Below are 20,658 nucleotides of genomic sequence, written 5' to 3' on the forward strand. Positions count from 1 at the left end.
AAGGCAAAATTCATGTGAAAATAAGCTGATAGACAAAAAATATACCGATCTTTCAGAGAATTATACTTCGTCAATTATGGTTAGATTATCACCATCCACAAGTTAAGTGTGACCATAGCAAGCATTCAGAATTTATAGCCCATGAGGATGTAGGAAAGAATTTATGTAATGTCGGCTCATGTGAGAGCAGTTCCTATAAGTAAATTCAATTTAATGGGGCAGTACAGGAGATTCTTATTTAGTGTTAGAGCTTCTAGATCTGACATAGCACCAGCTGCTCCTTCCTTAAGATTTATGGAGACAAACATAAGTCCTGAATTATATGCAGCCAAAGGGTATAATTGTTTTGGAGAGAAAACACACTAAAGGAATTCCAGTATCAAAAAGAGATGATTACAATGATTTGATCCTTGCCATATAGGTTCTGCTCGGGGATATTCCACCACATTCGAATACACAGACAAAATACACAGAAACAACATTTGTCTTAATGTTTTGTCAAACTTTAATACTCAATGTTTCAAAACAAGTGTCACAATCGGGCTTGGACCTTAATTCACTTCAGAAATTGATATACAGAATACAGTGAAACAACCTTTGTCAAGATACTAAAGACACAAATTAGTGAAGGTTCAATTTAATCGAAGTCTGTTGCAACACCTGGGAAATCATTGGAGAGATTAGCACCTCTAAAGGTTCAATTTCTTTATAGTCCATAAAATTCAAGTTGAAGTCCATTGGAAGTCCTCAGAAATTATAGCAAATATTGGCTTCAAAAACATATTCAACATGTCAAGCAAACTCAATAAGGCTGAAATTCATTAATGTCGGGACAAGAAGCGAGTCCTATGCAACAGATCATTGAAGAGCTTAGCTCAGAAATGTATGCATAGTAGCCAACATCTTCAAGACCACTGTAAACATAAATAAAAACACTGATCTTGATCTTAGTGGAAAATATTGCTTCTCGTACAGAACTGTCAAAAATTATCAAACAGCAAGAACCCTTCACTGAAAGAGATGGGGTTAAGGGCAGTGAAAAATAATCTCACCAGAGTATACTATTGTCGCTGTGGTGAGCCAAAAAGAAAAGCTAGTGTTCAAAAAGCTCAAATTGTGGGTTGTGTTTCATCCGCACGAAGAAAGCATTTGTGGCAGTAATCGCAGGGAATGAAAGCATCAAAATAAAAAGGATTCCCCCGCCCCATTAACAAAAGACATGCAAAGTTCATTAATTCAAAGCAATAAATCTTCTGAATGAGATAAGAAAGAGCATGGTCCAAAATATATATGGAAAAGCTTAAAGAATCCACTAGCCCTTTCATAAAGTACAAAATTGATTGGCATCCTTGTGGATTTTGGTAGAAAACACTCATTACTTGTTTTCAAGTTGTGTTTTGCAAACCTCAAAACCAAATTAAGTATATGAAAGGCTACAATAAAATTGGATGTATGTGGGTTTTGGTAAAAAGCACTACTCATTACTTGTGATTTCAACTATAAAACCAAATACTTATATCCATTATTAGCAGTTAGTATCTGCATCACAATTCGTAGATTATAGGTCGAAGCTACTGAGTCAGCTAAAAGCTTGCGATGATTGCTAATACAAAATTATGTGACGATTGTCAATGGGTCTATTCTTGAAAGATATGGCTATAAATGTCTAGAATGATATGCTAGAAGGGCACAAATAACCTATGATGAAGAGAAATCAAGCTATGAGAAGAAAGCAAACCATGGGGCACTAAAATATAGTTGCTAAATGGCATTTACCTTTAATTCAGCCAAAAATACATAACTGCCAGAAAAGCACATGACCATCAGATGAGAAGGGTCTTAACATTTTTTTTTTTTTGAGAAAATAGTCATTGACAAAGAAAACAGATCATGCTATGTATCATTAAAGGACTTAGTAAATTGTTTCTTACTATTTAGTTCCTCAAAAATTACATCAGTGTTAAATGAGGCAGAATGTCCTAGAGGAGAAGAGGGTAGAGTCACTATAAGAGCACAGAGGAATTCCCAACTCTAGTTTAGTTCTAGGATTGAACTGCTTGAAATTTAGAATTCTTCAGGGGCATATCATGAAAGAAAAATAGAGGCCTATGGGAACAAAGGAAAAATCAAGTAGCACAACTGAAGCTAGGAATATAGTTAGACAATTCAGAAGCATTATCAGAATCTTCAAGCTTGGCAGCCAAAAATAGATGTATGTTGTGATTCATCGAGTAATGATCAAGTTGTGTCGATGTACGTGAGAACAGTTTCAAAATTTGAAAGAATCTCCAGTATAGAGATGTAAATACTGCTCTAGGTGGAAATTTAAATCTCACAATCAAGTTGGAAGAAATATGGGGAGTAAGTAGCAAGGCACGATTCATTGGCCAACAATTTTGCTCAACTATTGAAAAATCTGAAACCATGTGACATGTAGACCACTGAATCTGGCTCCAACTTGCAGGAATTACAGACATGGTAAAGAGAGCATTTTTGAGTAGCAAGGAGAATTTATGGTCATTGGTAATGTAAAAGTTTGTTTTTTTTAGACTGACCCATTTCAAATTTCGAAATTAAAACCTGTGTGGATCGGCTCAACATGTATTTAAAAAAAAAAATGTTATGTATACATCAATTTAACCGAAGCAACAGGAATCCGAAGATTCAATTAAGGAAAATACAGGTATATAAACCACTATTAACCCACATAGGTATATCTTGACAACTGTAACCCACCGGATTTTAACAAAATTTACCAGAATTTCCATTATTTTTCCGGGCAAATTTGAACCTTAGACTATGCGTTGAGACCCAACACACTTAATCAACAAGAAAATGTCCGTTAACAATGGCAATGACCCAGGAATTAGGGAAATATGAAAATATGCAAAAGAGGAAGAGGAGACCCTGTCTGGTAACATAAATTCAAAGGTCATCACTGAGGGAGATAATCTTCGAAATTCATCTGCATGTAAAGATGGAGTTAATGGCCAAAGATCTTTTGAAATGTTTTGTGGAGTACAAGCTCTCAGAGGATTCTAAATCACATGAAGGGCGTAATGAGCAGATGGTGCAAAAAACAGATGCCTAGGGTTGGAGCAGCAAATATAGAAGCTGGAACAACAAATCAAAGCCCTTACGGTAACTCAGAATCCAGATATGCAGGACCTCAAACTAAAAGGAAAAATCAAAGCTGTGAAGGCAGTGGACAGAAAAAGCTAAATGGCAATGGTGGGAGAAGAGAAGACACCAATAGAAGTATGAGGCTGCTAGCCAGGTTTGAACCTAGTTTCGCTGTTAGCTCTTCAAAATAATATGCTCTTGAATCGGCTTTCTATTACTGGTGAGTAATAAAAGAGAGCATATATTTCTAAATTCAGTAATTTTATTAGAGTAATATGTTCTTATGAAATTGATCCCGGTTGGACTGAAAATTAAATGAAAGAAATCTATTACAGAGAAGAGATACATTTTTTTTTTTCCGAAGGTGGCAAAACCTATCAAACTCAGGTGTCAAACCAACAGTGAGGACAACCATCTCTGGCTGCTATCCGCGAATGTCGGTTTGACTCATCACTGTTATCAAGGAAAACCACGCCACCTGTAATAACCCGCTGGTGGTCCGTAAGGGAGCAGGCTTTCACTCCTGCCAGATGCCTCTGGGTCTTGGGCCGTTAACCTGTTTCCTTACGTCCGAGGAAGACGAGCTCTTAGCCAAGCAGAAGCAGTTTTACGGCATACTCCAGGCCGGCACAGAGAAGAGATACATGCAATATCGACTGAAGATTATTTCAGTATAAATTAAATTTTATGAATAAATAAAATGTTGAATTATATTGTAATTATAAGATAATGGTTCTCAATATATGATTTCTATGTTCATTAGGCTAAAGATCCAAAATAAAAAAATTAAATTCTATTTCATAATGATGTCAATAAAATACTCAAAATATAGCATCAACGAAAAAGTTTCACTTTGCTCCTACAACATGAAATTTCTAGCGTCAACATTGCGAGTTGAGGTTCATGCAATACGAAACAGTTCATGCAATTATATTGTGCATAGTGTGTGGGATTTGGCATGGTCTTGATATGACGAATGGTTGAATGATTGAAGGCAACTATGTAATGTAATTAAAGAGAAAACATGCCTATGGAGATCACCCGGATGCGACATCTTGCAAACTAGAGTCAAAAGTTTCAAGTCATTAGATTGAACTATAGGCCCTAAGAGTTGAACTTGCTCTGATACCATATGTAACAGCCCAAAATAAACATGTAATTAATTAGATTAATCCAGTAATTTATAATCAACATGCAATTATCAACTAATTAACATCAAAGTTCAAAAATATAAGTAGAGACACTTACATGTGATTTCAGTTGAATTTTGCTAATTGCAACAAGGTTTTGGGGATGACTCTCCACCCAACTGTAGGCTCAGTTGCACAAAATCTTGTTACAACTAGCCACCCCTAAGCCCTCAATCAACGTACTATTGCCAAGGTGTCCTTTGTTTCACAACACTATTCTCCCAAGAGAATGGATGGTGGAATCATGGAATGATGGAATGCCTCTCATCTTCCTCACCATCTATTAAATAGAGAAAACATTGGAAGGGGAACCACATGCACACACTCCATGTGTCAACATGAAACTTTACTACTTTCTTGTTTTGTTCTTTTGTTTTTACTTTTTGATAGCTTTATTGATTTTTATTGCTTTCTTGTTTTATTTCTTATTTATATTTATTTAAAGCATGTAATTAAATTATTTTATTATTATTTATTATTTATTTACTATTACTATTTTTTTATTTATTGTTTATTATTTATTTAATATTATATTATATTATTTATTATTTATTATTAAGGGACATTACATCTTTGAACAACATTGACTTTTGGTGATTGGGCATTTGTTTGACTTGATTTGACTTTGGTTTTTGGACTGTTTAGGAGGACAAAATTTATTGACACAAGGAACATGGTTTTTTGGGCATGTTCACTATAGCTGACCTCAGATATAATCACATACCTTCTCTCTCCATTGACCAGGTTTGGCCAAGTTTCTTGGAGTTGTTTTGTGTGAGGTTTGACCAACATTGAAGGCCGAGTTTGTTGACTATTAACCGAGCTCTTGGAGGACTATTTTGATTGTTGACTTGGATTGGTTAGGGAACATTTGACTGTTGTTGACTTGGACATAATTGCAGACTTTTATTGTTGACCATAATTGACTTTTGAGACTCATAATTGGTTGGCTATTGGTTTGTCTATTTGGATAGTGAAAGGATGACTTTGACTCATTTTTGAATTGGATTATTGTACTCTCTACTAAGCATTTTATGAAAATCTAATAAGAAGAAGAATTTGAAAGGGTTTTCACCCTTGTGGGGTTTTTCCATGGTCTTTGACCAATCTTGGTGTATCTTGTCATTGCTTTTGATTGTCTTTTTTTGTTCTATCTACAATTTCTATTGATTACTGGAAGATTAATTTGATTGCTAATTGAAGTTAATAAGTGGGCTAAAGTGATTGTAACAATATTAAATAGTGGAAAAATAACAAAAGTTGAATGTTCTCATGAGTTGTGTAGGATGTGAGGACAGGGATGAACTTCAAAATTGACTAAGATTGAGATCAATGAGATAAGAGAATAAAAGCATGTAACAAGTCTTGAACATGATCACACACATATATACACCCATGCACATAGAAAAAAGACACAATACCCAAAACCAACACGCATACAATAAAACGATAGTAAAGCGACATTTATCTCCAAGTGCAACACTTAAGATGTACCTTTATGACACAAGTGTCGACTACAACCAAAAGGTGCGCTATGCCATAATAATGTGTCCAACACATTTTCTAATGATAAATAAAATCAACTAGTCCAAGAGATTGTGTGAGAGCTACCTCTAGAAGGTGTTCCATGGTGTTATTTAAGGTGTGTGAAAACAAGAAAAAATGACACATGCAAGAGTGAAAGCGACACATGCAAACAAAAAAAACACAAGTGACACATGTAAGACTGAAAGTAAGAAAAGGTGACATAGAAGGTGTTCCATGGTGCTATTTAAGATGTGTGAAAACAAGAAAAAATGACACATGCAAACACAAAAAACACAAGTGACACATGTAAGATTGAAAGTAAGAAAAGGTGACACTTGCAAAAGATAGAGTAAGCAAAAACAATGCATGTAAGATAAAACGAAAGAAAAAGTGACACTTGCAAAAGCAAAAGTGACAATTGAGAAACTCACTGAGAATATGGGGAATTTGCAACCACCAATGAGTGAATGCTGCTTATATTCCAATAATGCATAGAGTTCAAAAGCAAAAGATTAATATAAATATAAGCTTTAGACTAGAATATCTATACAAGGAGAGTAGACATGAAATTAAGGTTAATATTGGTGAGTGTGCTTAGTGCATGTTAGGAAACTGGGAGCTAAGAGTGAATTGACTAAATTGAAATAGTACACAATCAATGCCAAAAAAAAAGTGTGTAATCACTCTCTCGAGATGATGCCTTCACACTGTCACTTTCCATCAGGAATGCACAGTCTCTATCTGTAGGAACTGTGCAACCACAAGCATCAAGGACTGTGCAAACACTATCCATAAGGATTACACAAGAAATTTCATCAATGATTGCAAAATAACCATCTTTAGATATTGCACAATAATTGTTATTAAAAACTGTGTAGTCACTATCATTAGGCATTGCACAGTCACTGTCATTAGGCATTGTCATTAGGCACTGCATAATGCTTGACTTCCAAGGATACACATTGACTTCTAGGCTTGATCAGAAGAAGTTTTCTATGCAGGCATCACCAAATAAACATGTAAAACAAGGTCATTTAGACACTTAAAGTTCCTAAGCGAAGACTTGAACAATTAAACAACATGACTGAGCATGACATTAATGGATTGAAACAAAGGATGGCATGATCATAAGGAGGCTCCAAAATTTGAATGTAGGAAAACTTTGGAGGGTTTTGTAGCAAGGAAAACAAGTTCTATTCTTTTTGTGATCTACCCTACTATATGCCATTTTAATAAGGGACAATGCTAGGTACAATTCTTAGGAAACATTCATAAATCTATAGCTCATGGTATTTTCTAGGGCTTATGGTACCTTGGTGTGAGTTAATATGATCCACTTTTCATAGGCAACCTTTGTTGATATGGCTTCAATTTGAAGAAAACCTAATCACTAGTGACAAATTCCCTTTCATCATGGCATTTTATTACTAGGCCTTCATTTTCTTTTGTGCAATTTTGAGATTATCCTTGATTCAATGCTCTATGGAATTTCCTCATGAAAATATTGAACATTGGGTATGTAGGAATTTACAGGGTAAGTTCCTCAGAAAGAATACCAAAAGGACACCGCTCACAACCAGATCACAGATCAATACACCAGTATTTTTGACGTGGTTAAAACCCTCAAAGAGGGAAACAGTCCACGGCCTGTCCCAACGTGGGTACTACAGGCAATTTATTAATCAAAGAATGAAAATTTACATAAGCTTCTCTCATGCACGGATTACCCGAACAATGACCCTCCATGCGCTTTAAATAGAACTCATGGACCAATCGGGTGTCAAGTCACAGATCAAGTGTCGGTAATACCGAGGAGAGAATGAACCGTCGGATCACTACATATCGTGACCGTCGGATTGTAAGTTACAATATGTACAACGGTAAAGAAACACACTTTACCTAACTCTATACCTAACTCTAAACTAGACCAAGTTGAACTTAACAATATCCTATGTGTCGGAATATCCTAACATCCCCCCTTAAGAACAACTTGGGATAGGATTGAAGGATTTACAAATATGACACAATAGGAGAAGGAAGGAGGCACTAGAGCCTATCCCCCCTTAGTGACAACTTCCTGAACTCCAAGCATATATCGAAGTTTAGTGAACTTCGCCTCTGTGAGAGCCTTTGTGAAGATGTCTGCAACCTGATCATCTGTTGGACAATATTGCACTTCAAGAACATGGTCATGAATGAGCTTTCTGATGAAGTGCATGTGTAGTTCAATGTGTTTGCTGCGCTGATGTTGGACTGGATCTTTGCATAGCTGAATGGCACTTTGATTATCACACCAAAGTGTGGTTGGATGCTGCTGCTCAAAGCCAAACTCTGATAGGATCTGACGAAGCCACAAGGCTTCCTTACTAGCTTCCACGGCACCACGATACTCTGCTTCTGCTGACGAAAGAGAAATGGCAGCCTGTTTCTTACAAGCCCATGTAATAGGTCCTGAACCAAGAGTGAAGACATAACCGACAGTAGACTTCCGATCATCAGGGTCACCAGCCCAATCAGAATCAGTGAAACCAACTAACAGAGGAGCTGCTTTGGCACTGTAATGAATCCCAAACTGTACTGTACCTCGAACATAACGAAGTATTCTTTTAGCTGCTTTCCAATGACTTTCACGGGGGTTTTGCATAAAACGAGCAACAAGGCCAACAACAAAGGAAAGATCAGGACGAGTATGGGTTAAATACAAGAGTTTTCCTACAAGTTGACGGTATAAGGTAGCATCAACTTCAGGAGAAGTACAAGAGACTGAAAGTTTGACTCCAGACTGAAAGGGAGAAGGGGCTGGCTTACAGTCTTCCATGTGAAAATGACGAAGAATATCACAAGCATACTTGGATTGGGAAAGGAAAATACCCTCCTGGGATTGCAAGACTTGAAGACCGAGAAAATAGTGTAAGTGTCCTAAGTCTGTCATTTCAAATTTCTTTTTAAGGCTGGACTTCACATGGTTTATAAGGTTGGGATCACTACCAGTAAGAATAAGATCATCAACATAAAGAACAAGGATGATAAGAGAGTTGCCCACTTTCTTGGTGTAGACAGTATTGTCAGAATGACACCTAGAAAAGCCAGATTCTAAAAGAAAGCTATCCATTTTGGCATACCAAGCCCGAGGAGCTTGCTTGAGGCCATAAAGGGATTTCTTAAGTCGACAAACAAGGCTGGAGTCTGTTTGTATGAAGCCAATGGGTTGTTCCATATAGATTTCTTCCTGCAAGTCCCCATGCAAGAAGGCAGATTTAACATCCATCTGATGGACTTCCCATTTTAAAGAGGCAGCAAGGGAAAGAACAAGGCGGATAGAGTTCATTTTGGCAACAAGGGAGAAGGTTTCAGTGTAGTCAATGCCTTCAACCTGTGAAAAGCCCTTAGCAACGAGACGAGCTTTATGTTTATCAACTTTCCCATCTGGTCCATACTTGGTTCTGTAAACCCATTTACATCTAACAAGTTTGCGTCCCTTTGGTAGAGGAACAAGATCCCATGTATCATTTGTCATCAATGAATGATATTCTTCATTCATAGCTGCTTCCCAATGTGGATGGCCTGAAGCTTCTGCAAAAGTGTCAGGATCATGATTTACTGGAGCTTGAGCCAGTAAAGAAGAGGCTCTTTCAAACTGAGAACGTGTACGTCGCTGATCTGTAGGATCACCGGCAAGATCACCTGCTGCATCCCGAGTAGCACGGACCCATCTTGGAAGTTGAGGATCCTGAGAAGGTGGGGGAGGATTATCATCCTCGCTTTCATCATCTGAAGAAGAAATGTTTTCAAAAGTAGAAGAGATAGGAAGAGGTGGCACATCCGCCGGACTAGGCTCGCAGGCCGATTTATTTTCATCAAATTTTACATCTCTTCTAATGATAACATTTTTGGACTTAAATGGAATAAGTCTATAACCTTTTACATCTTCAGAATATCCAACAAAAGTACATTTCTCACTCTTAGGTTCTAAAGCTTTATGCTTTTCATCTGGAATATGGGCCCATGCTTCACTTCCAAACACACGAAAGTGACTTACATCTGGTTTAATGGAACTCCAAGCTTCTTCTGGAGTGATATTCTCTAGAACCTTAGTAGGAGTGCGATTGATTATATAATTTGCACAATTAATTGCTTCGGCCCAAAAACTAAGACTGAGTCCTTTAGATTGCAGCATACAATTAGCCATTTCCTTTAAGGTGCGATTTTTCCTTTCAGCTACACCATTTTGTTGTGGAGTGTATGGAACAGTATGTTGCATTTGAATTCCATTTTCGGTGCAAAAGTTGATGAATGTGTTTTTAACATATTCTCCACCATTATCAGTTCTTAGCTTAAGAATTTGATGTCCAGATTGTTTTTCAACAAAGGCTTTGAAGGCCAAAAAAGTGTTAAATACTTCGCTCTTGAGTTTTAAGAAGTATACCCAAGTGCGTCTGGAGAAATCATCAATGAAAGTTAAGAAGTACTTGCAGCCAGAGAATGAAGCAACAGGAAGAGGACCACATAAATCACTGTGCACAAGCTGTAAAGGGGCTGAGGCGTGCCAAGAGGCACGTTTGTCAAAACTGTCCCGATGATGTTTTCCGAGTACACATCCGGAACAAACACCATCTCTGCAAGATACCATAGGAAGACCTGTCACCATATTTTCTTTACATAGATGCTGAAGGGAGCGATAGTTTAAGTGACCAAATCGCTCATGCCAAAGTTTGCTCACTTCATCATTATGAGCAACAAATACTGAGGGAAGATTTGATGACCCAAAGTTGTGAAACTTATACAACCTTGTGGAATCATCAGCAAGACCAGTAGCTAGAATCTGTTTAGGATCTTTTAGATCCTTGATTACAACATCATGAGGTGAAAATTCAACAATTTTACCTTCACCTGAATGAGTTATCTGATAGACAGATAGAAGGTTGCAGGATAAGGTTGGAACACATAATACATCATTAAACTGACCATTGTCTAGATGAACAGTTCCAGTCCCTACAACATTAAGAGATCTATCATCACCAACATATATATTTTTGGTGTTACAATCATTTAAAGAAGAAAACATGGCTTGGTTTTTGGCCATGTGATAAGAGGCTCCAGAATCAATGAGCCACTCATGAGAATGAGAAGAAGAAGAAGATACATTTAATGCATAACCAGACTGAGATGATTGACAACGACATGCAGAAAGTGCCATTCCGGAAGTTGAAGTTGAAGTAGGCTCCACATGGATGTTATGTTTCTTCATTGCGGCTTCCAAGGCTTCCATCTTCTTAAAGCATTTAGATTCTAAGTGGCCATCTCGATTACAAAAGTTACAATGTCTATCAGTCTTCTTCCATTTGTTTTTATTGGTCTTATCATTTTGCTGAAATGATCTTTCATTTTGAGGCTGAGATGGTTTAGGACCATTCTTTTGAGGATATGACTTCTTAGGATTCTTTGAATTTGGTTGCTGCTGGGCGGCTAACGCTTTTGTGGAAGAGTTTCCAAGATTAAGAAGACCAAGGTGTAAGAGTTTTTCTTGTTCTCTTATTAAGGAATCACAAAAGGAGTCAAAGGAAGGGGCCTTGTAGTCTTTTCCTTGACAAATGAAAGCTTCCCTTGTAGAATGGAAAGTGGAAACAAATACAGAGTAGGCTGGTCCCAACTTAGTAAGGATGGAATAAATAAGGTTACCATCTTCTTTCTTAACTTTAACACCTTCCAAGAGATATCTAAGGGTCTTGAATTTGGACAAGAAATCTTCAATGCAAGAAAAATTATTAGGATCCAAAGTAAGCAACTCATTTTCAAGTTGATGGGCTCTAATTTCATTTTTAATCCCAAAAACTTTAGCGAGTTTTTCTAATGCTTCATGAGGAGTCTCAAGTTCTGCAATGTGGAATCTAAGATCAGGAGAAATAGACATCCCTATCAAACCACGTGCTTGATCTTGTCTATTTTCCCATTTTGCAGCCTTGTCTTCATCTTTTGGTTTCTTCTCTTGGTCTGTGGCTATTCTGAAGAGACCTTTACTTCTAAGTAAATCTTCCATGTAGGCTACCCATTGGAAGTAGTTAGTGCTGTCAAGAATGACTTGGCATGGACTTTCCATTTAAAAAAAAAAAACTGAAGCTGAAGATGCTGAAAGTAAGTGTTTCAATGGATAGATCTCAAAAAAATAGGCGGTTTTAAAAAAAAACGGCTCTGAAAAAGGCTTCCGGATGAAGAAGTTATGGCTTTTTGAAAAAAAATTGTTGACGTTGCCGGCAAAGTGCGCGAATGTGCGGGAATGAAAAAAAATCCGCCCCACAAAATGGAGACTTGAACCCAAGACCTCTACTCTCTTAAAATAGCTTTGAACCAATTGATCTATACAAAAAATTTGAGAGAGAGAGAGAGAGAGGGGGGGGGGGGCTTGGTTTGCGTGCTTGCCTTGAGAAAGCTCTTTTTCCCTACAAAACACAAAACACAAAACCCAACACGAATATGCAAAAAAAAAAAAACCTTGCGGCTCGAAGTTAGCTTTAGCCAAAAAACTAGAAGTTTTTAAAAAAAAATCTCAAAGTTAGCTTTAGCCGAAAAACTAAATATTTTTCTCAATGTTTCTGATTTTCCGAGATCACACTAAGGTGCAGGGAAAAGAGCATACGCATGAGAAAAATCCTTCCTTTCTGTTTCTGATTTGCCCAGATCGCACAGAGTCGCAGGGCAAAGAGCATACGCAGAAATGAAAGGTATAGATCCGGTTAAAAAAAAGGCTAAATAAACTGAGACCGAAATAAGCAGAGAGAAAATAACAGTAAACTGCAAAAAACACTGTATACCTCCCGATCTGAAAAATGACGCAGCTAGGGCTACCGGAAACCTTTTCGCGTGAAACGAAAGGGGTTCCTCACTGGAACAAATGCTCCAAACGCAACAGAGCAGTCCTCTCGGCCCGAAAGCAGTCAGAAACAACAGATCTAGGAAACGACAGCCGCATGCAGTTCTACCGGCTTCAGATTTGGATCACCAACGGACGCGGCCCTCAAATAGCTCTGATACCATGTAGGAATTTACAGGGTAAGTTCCTCAGAAAGAATACCAAAAGGACACCGCTCACAACCAGATCACAGATCAATACACCAGTATTTTTGACGTGGTTAAAACCCTCAAAGAGGGAAACAGTCCACGGCCTGTCCCAACGTGGGTACTACAGACAATTTATTAATCAAAGAATGAAAATTTACATAAGCTTCTCTCATGCACGGATTACCCGAACAATGACCCTCCATGCGCTTTAAATAGAACTCATGGACCAATCGGGTGTCAAGCCACGGATCAAGTGTCGGTAATACCGAGGAGAGAATGAACCGTCGGATCACTACATATCGTGACCGTCGGATTGTAAGTTACAATATGTACAACAGTAAAGAAACACACTTTACCTAACTCTAAACTAGACCAAGTTGAACTTAACTATATCCTATGTGTCGGAATATCCTAACAGGGTATATAAGTATCATAAATGGCTTAATAACTTAGATTTAGAGTATTTGTCCACATAGAGGGCATTGATGACATATATACTTATGGAAGCATGTTAAGTTGTGTTGTACCAATTCTCAACCATATGTATCCACTTTGGCCAAGAAGCTTGTATATTTTCCACATTAGTTCTCAAATAGAATGCCAAACATTTTTTAATTCTCCTAATTTGAACATATCTTCATGGATGATAACTATTGCTCGTAATTAACATGGTCCCTATAAGTCTAAATAGCTATGGTGTAGAGAAAATAATTGTTGGAAATACTAACGCAGGGGGGGTGAATCAATATTTATTTACAATTGTTATATTATGCTAGTTAAGATCATTAATTAAAACATAAAACAAGATGTACAACAAGAAAATAATTTTATTAATAAAAATGATGAGGACTCCAATCCTCTTACAAACAACCAGGCTCCAACCTGTACAATAAAATTCTAACTCCTTCAAGGCTCCAATCTTGGTCTCAACAAGGCTCCAAACTCTTATGATGACTCCAATCCTCAAAGCCAATCTAGGCTCCAACCTAATTTCCTACAAGACTCCAACCTTGTATGGGGATTCCAATCCTCTAAGGCTCTGACCCTCTCTACCTGCTTCAACCATTTAAGGTCGCTTCAATACTACTTAAAGTCTTCCAATAGCTTCTTCAACAAGACTTGAAATATCTCTTCAACAATACTTTAAGGATGTCTCCAATACAACTACTTCAACAACGTTTCACATACTGCCCCAAGATTAGTTCAAAAAATGCTTCTAGATGGCTTCCAAGATACTTCGTAGTCTGGTTCAATTCAAGGTCAACTATAACAAGGCTTCAAGATTCATTGTAAGTGACTACAAGGCTTCCTCATGCTTTAATATGTCCCAACAATACTCCAACAAGGTCTCCAACAATGCTTTGACAAGGCTTCTCCAAAGATGTCTTCAATAAGATTCAATAAGGTTGCTTTGAAGATGTTTTCAATAAGCTTCAACAATGCTTCAAAAAATTTACTTCAAAGACGTCTTCAATAAGCTTCAACAATGCTTCAACATGCTCCAAGTGATCAACTTCAAGAACCAATTCTAATATCTAAAATATGCAATGGTACTTCCCTCAAAAGTTTGCTCCAAAAGTGTCTCTGATCCGCTCCACAAGTAGATAATTAAGTTTGATCCAAGATAGAAATAACCTTTCTATGAGCTACAAAAAGTCACCTTTTTCTGAGGTCTGCAAGCTACGCAAAACCAACTTTATCTAAGGTATGTGAGCTTGTTGTAGGGAAAACCCGATACCCTCCCATTTTTCATTTATTTTCTTCAAATAATGGGGACCCTTTCCATTAATTTTTGGCTAAACACTTTTTATGATTCTCATTTACTTAATTGTCCTACAATTTTGTCATTTTTTCATTTTTATCGGATCTCTATTTTAATTATTTCATTTAAATCGTCTTTTAGCAAGCTTTCCATCGATACTTGTTTTGCCTCATTTGGTTAATCGGTTTGTAAATGACACTCCTTTGAAGTTTGATCATTTTGTCGCTTGAGTTAAAAAATGTACAAAATGTATAATATTTTAACTTTTGTAATTAAAATAATCATTCATTGTAAATATTAACTCCTAGTTAATTTTTATTATTTTTTTCATTTTTCACTAATTGTCCTACAAAATGACCCAGCCAAATCATAGAACAGATAAAAAACGTGTTTTCGGGATCTCAGTAATTTATTCCAATTTCTTATTTTAAAACAAATTGCCAAACCTGAAATTTCGAAATTACAAAGTGGTTGTAGTTCATTTTGTAGAATTGTTAATTCCACATGGACCCCACTTCATCTCATTTCATGACCCCAATTTCAAATTCCCGATTTTTTTGAAACTTCGACTTGCCGATTTATGATATCACATATTGTCAAAACTTATATGCGCTCATTTTAAAATTGCCGAAACTCTGATTGAAATTTGGTTTTTATACATCGTGTTAAAAAATTTTAACATAAAATTTTGCGTGAACTCCTTATACCTCACAACACCGTGACCTCACCCACACTCCACCTCATCTCCTTATCACTCCACCTCACCTGTCATCCTCCTCAACTAACTTCATACACGTATAACCTTATCCATTTAAAACCTAAAGTTTTCACTTCATTGGAATTTGGTTTGATGTATAATGGTTTAAGGTTTTGAATAATATTTTTTATATAAATAAAATATTATATTTTTATTATAATAATTATATTATTTTATTATAATTTTAATACAATTAAATTATAAAATTAATCTAATTAAATTAGAATATTAATATAATATAATTATATTTTAATTATTAATTAATTAGGTTTTATAATGAATTAAGTTTAAGTTTTATAATTAATTAATAAACTTGTCCTGACGATGAACCACATTTGTTGGTTCGAAACGCGTCGACAATTGATTAATAATGTGATTTACGCTGAAACCCCTATCATATAATTAATTAGATTTTGTATTAATTAAATTATGTTTATAATTAATTTGTAAAATAATTAATTTAATTTCATAATCATAATTAAATTAGTATTAATTAAAAAATAATTATAATTTAATTTAGGACTAAGCTTTAATTAAAAATTCTTACTTTTAGTCTAGAGGACAAATTTTTCCGAATTTTGGCAGTTTTGACTCCTCAACTTTAGAAGCTCATAAGTTGCGTTTTACTTGGCAAAATGAGGCCCAGGACAGCTCATTGGATAGATAAAATCATGGAGAATATTAATGAAGTGGTTTCATAAACATATTTGATCATTTAATTATGAGTCTAAAATTTAGAATAAGATCAAGCTCCGAATTTTTAAAACTAATTTTCGGAGTTTAATTTTCTGCATTTTCATTTGCTCACAGCTTCTACTGAGTCCAGATCCATTCATCTCTATTCTATTTGACCAATTAGATCTTCACAGGAATCAAGAGAAAGTTCATTTTTTTTATATTTAATTATGTAACTAAGTTTTGATTGGATAGTTTTTATATTCCAAATTTGATATTTTGATTTTAATTTACGTTTTAATTTAAATTTTGATTGATTTTTGTAGGGAAACAGTTGAAGAGATGAGGAGAAGAATATTTCAATCAATTAGAATGCTTCAGCAATAGAAGAATATGATTTTGGGCCAATGAAAATTGATTGAGCAGAGCTACTCTTCAACAACTTTCCTATTGATAATTCTTTTTGTAAAATTATAAATAGTGGATTGTAGAATGTACAAGTTGAGATCTCTTCTCTTTAATTCTAGAATCCTTGAAAGCACTATTGTAACGAGGATTTAGAGTTGTAGGTGAGAGGAGAGAAAATCTCAGATCTGGGGGATTATTGAGGATTTTTCTTTTGAATTTTGAATTATGTATGAAGGACAGAGCTTGCACTATTGCAGCTCTTGTTTTAACAACAGAAGTTCAAAGCATTGTAAAAAACTGTTAGAGACCAGAGCCAGAGAAACCGAGTCCATAAATCGGTATTATAATACTATTGTTTTAAATGCTAATTTCATTTTATGATGACATAAATGTGTCATTTTATTCGTATTTGTGCACTATTGTCAACGTGAGTAATTTGCCTCAATAATATGTTATCATTTATCTCTACTCTTGTGGATTGAATTTTGATTTCTGAGTAACTATTTTCTCATAAATCTGTCTTTTAATTCGGATTTAACAAATAATAATATTATGTCAACTATTTCCTTATATTATTGTTTAATAATTTGAATTACTAATTGATGAGCCCCAAATTTTGGTAACAATTTGGGCTCATTTGGCCTATTTACCTTGCTCAACCCTTCATTTTTTATCACTTATGCATCATTTCTTAGTATATTCGTGTTATTTGTAGGAAGAAGGGCAGTCATTATGCCTATGTGGCTAATACATGATGATTTCAGGTTTTTTGACATTAAATGGAGCAAAGACCACGCAAATGAAGACAAGGAGACAGCCAATGTGGCATTGCGGGTTTATAGGGAGGTTGTCCACAGCCTTGAATGACCTTCCTCGTGATCTCCACCCCAACTCCGAGCTCCAACAGCTATCACCACCGAGCTAGAAAGCAGCCAACGGATTCTACAGGAACAGCAGTTTACTTCTAGTTGGACAGCCAAGCTCCACTAATTGAGGAGGCCAGCTTGGCCCTCATCATGTATAAATATTGAGGCTGTAGCCTTCGATGAGACTCTTGAACTTTTGTTGTAGATTTTGGATTACGAGCTGTAGCTCTGTTTTTGCTCTTTGAAAGCCAATTTTGGCATGTTGTTAGACTCATGATTATGATATTTTAATAAAAGGCAGGCAGATTTGGATTCGATTCTGAGTTCTTAGGGGAGCTATAGCTCTCAGTTTAGGGCCCAACCTGAGAGTAATAGACCTCCTTCTTTTTATTGTTACTTGTCTTTCTTTTATCATTGCATTTCTTTCCTTTACATGCACTTGAAAAATACAGTTTGCTGAGTTGACTGTTTCGGTTTGGTTATGTAGGTTAGTTTCATGAATGCAGTTGTTTCAGTAGTTCAGAATTAGCGTAGGGAGATTGAAGTTACGTTGAGTTCAAAAAGGTTGAATGCATGCTCACTTTCACCTCTGTTTGGGGACCGGAAGTGTAGACCGTGCCAACTGCCAAAAACACTGTTTTAACATATGCATGCAAGTATTGATGTAATGTTTTCGATTGAAGAATTGTCCATGCGATTATATCTTGAGTAATGACTCTTTGTTTCAACATCATGCACGAATTCCCTTCAACTTACATTGTTGTTCTTTGATTCCTAATAAAACAGTTAGAATAGGTTGGTGAACTTTCATTTACATGCAAGATAAGGGTGATTTGTTTCATTTACACTGCGCAACACCACTTCATCGTGTTCTTATCCTTCTGAACCATGCCTAAGCCACCTACTCATCCTCTGTTCAGCTCATTTGCCTTCCAACCCTTCTACTGTCCACGTTGCTCAATCTTTTTGACCTTCCACTACTCTACCCCTCTATCGACCAACTAGCTTTACACACGCCTTCCCCATCTCATCTTAGGTCATCACAAGCTCCTCTTTCATCTTACCTATCCGCCCACACAGCTCCTTCACTCCTCCATCACCTAAAACTCCGACTGTAGAACATCCTGTAGAAGTTAGCAGACTTCCTGTAGAAATCCCGAGTTTCCTGTAGGATCCCCTGCAGACATCCTGTAGAAGCCTTCAAACACAGTTGCCAAGCACCTGAACGTTGTGTACTTCTGTGGAATGATGTGAGGGATCCCTTGGAACCTCTCAGAGTCCTCCTGACCGTTTCCAAGCCTTCCTCCCCTTCGAACTACCCCTGCACAGTCAAGACCCAGTAAGAAGCACAATCATAATAACTCCACCCACTTGAGCAAAAATACAAAAACACGTTCTCTTCAGTGGAAGTAGTTTAAATTCATGCATCTCATCTCACTAGAAGTAATGGCATCATTTCTAGAAGTTGCATCCCCACCATTGCATCATAAAGATTAAGCTAGTCAGATTAGGGTTTCCTAGGGTTTCCATGTTTGGTTGGCTTTCAGTTCATTCTTGGAAAGTAGGTTAATTTCCTTTGAGATGGCCTTCGTTCATCATTTAGAAAGCTTCTTCTGAGAACATATAGAAGTTGGCTTGAGCCCTAGCGGACTTGTGCCAGCTGACCAAGTGACAGCTGCGACAAGAGCTAGTACTTGTGCATACAACACCGTCGCTTCCAAGTTTGTTACGAACTACCGGGTTGATAAAATTAGAGAAGGAAGCTCCAGGAGTTGTAGCATTATTGCTACAATACTGGAGCCCACCATCTTTTTGGCGCCGTTGCTGGGGAAACGTCAGAGTATTAGTAATTGTTGCTTTTCTTCTATTTTCTTACTCTTGCCTTCTGCCAAGTAGTTTATTTCATTTCCATTCTGCAAAAGTAGCATAGACATTTCCTGCTTTCATAGATTAGCATTTCAATTCCGCAATTTCAATTTTGCAAGCATAGATTAGCCTTTCAATTCTGCAAGTGTAGACTAGCATTTCCATTCCCGCAATTCCATTTGAGCAAAGTAGATTAGTCCTTTCCTGCTTTCATTTCAATTATGCATTTTTATTTCAGCAAGATAGTTAGTTGTAGATCAATCTGTTTCAGTTTTGCAAGTACCAAAGAAAAAAACAAAAGCAATCAAAAAGTCTTTCCATTTCATGCCTCGTAGGAACCGAGATAAAACAGGCAAATTCCTACCCAACACCCCCACCACATCACTGAGTCACCCTTCTCTCTTCTTCGGTGACAGTGATCCAGAAGAACCTATAGGTGAACCTCCTGAGATATACGAAGATCCTATAGTAGAAGAAGAATTAGAAACCATCCCATCTGAAGCTATGGCTGACAATAGAGGAGAAGATGAGAGAATAGAAGGTGCCTTCCCCATCCGAGAAACCAATGGAGACATGAAAATGAAAAACATTAGTCCCTCCGCTCTGCCTCACTTCCATGGACTGACTACTGAAGACCCTGATACCTTCCTGTTTGAGTTTGCTGTCCTTTGTAGAACCTATGACTATACTGAAGATGAGCAGAAGCTGAAACTCTTCCCTTCAACTCTTAAGGATGCAGCATTAGCTGGTTCATGGGCTTACCTGGGAATAGTATCACCACTTGGGCTCAGATGCAGCAAGCATTCAATACCAAGTACCGGGACTACTGTAGGTCCAAGGAAACCAAGGGAGAAATCTTTCGGATGACCATGGGAAATGATGAGTCCTTAGAGGATTATGAGGAGAGGTTCCAACTTAGCTATAAGCGGGCCAGGTGCACACTTGACCCTGAATCCCTCAAGTTGGTCCTGCTCCGAGGAGTCCCTAAAGACCTTTTAGATACCCTTCACATGTTAGCTGGGGGAGATATTTACCAGCTGCCTTATGAGGACATCAAGACTGTGTTCAGAAACCACTCTAGGGCAGCCCGGAAACGAGGTAGAGGAAACCCTCTCTCAACTGGTATTCCTTTCTCCAAGCATGAGTTTGCAAATCAATTAGAAGATCTTAAGAGTGAGGTGAGACAGACCATCGCCATGCAACTGGACACATTCAGGATCCAGCAGAAGAAGGAAGAAGCTGAGAGGGCCTTGGCTATCTTCTGCCCTAGATGTACAAGGAGACACCCTAAGAACGAATGCCCATTGCATTCGGTTGAAGTGTGCTTCGTTTGTGAGAAGGACCATCCCACAAATCAATGTCCAACCTTACCTGGGTTTAAAGCTATGTACCAAGGGACAGAAGCTCCCACTGAACCTCTCTATTTCC

Source organism: Pinus tabuliformis, chromosome 6, assembly GCF_031772625.1.
Source record: "Pinus tabuliformis cultivar Carrire ecotype Pingquan chromosome 6, CPIR1, whole genome shotgun sequence".
Taxonomy (NCBI): domain Eukaryota; kingdom Viridiplantae; phylum Streptophyta; class Pinopsida; order Pinales; family Pinaceae; genus Pinus; species Pinus tabuliformis.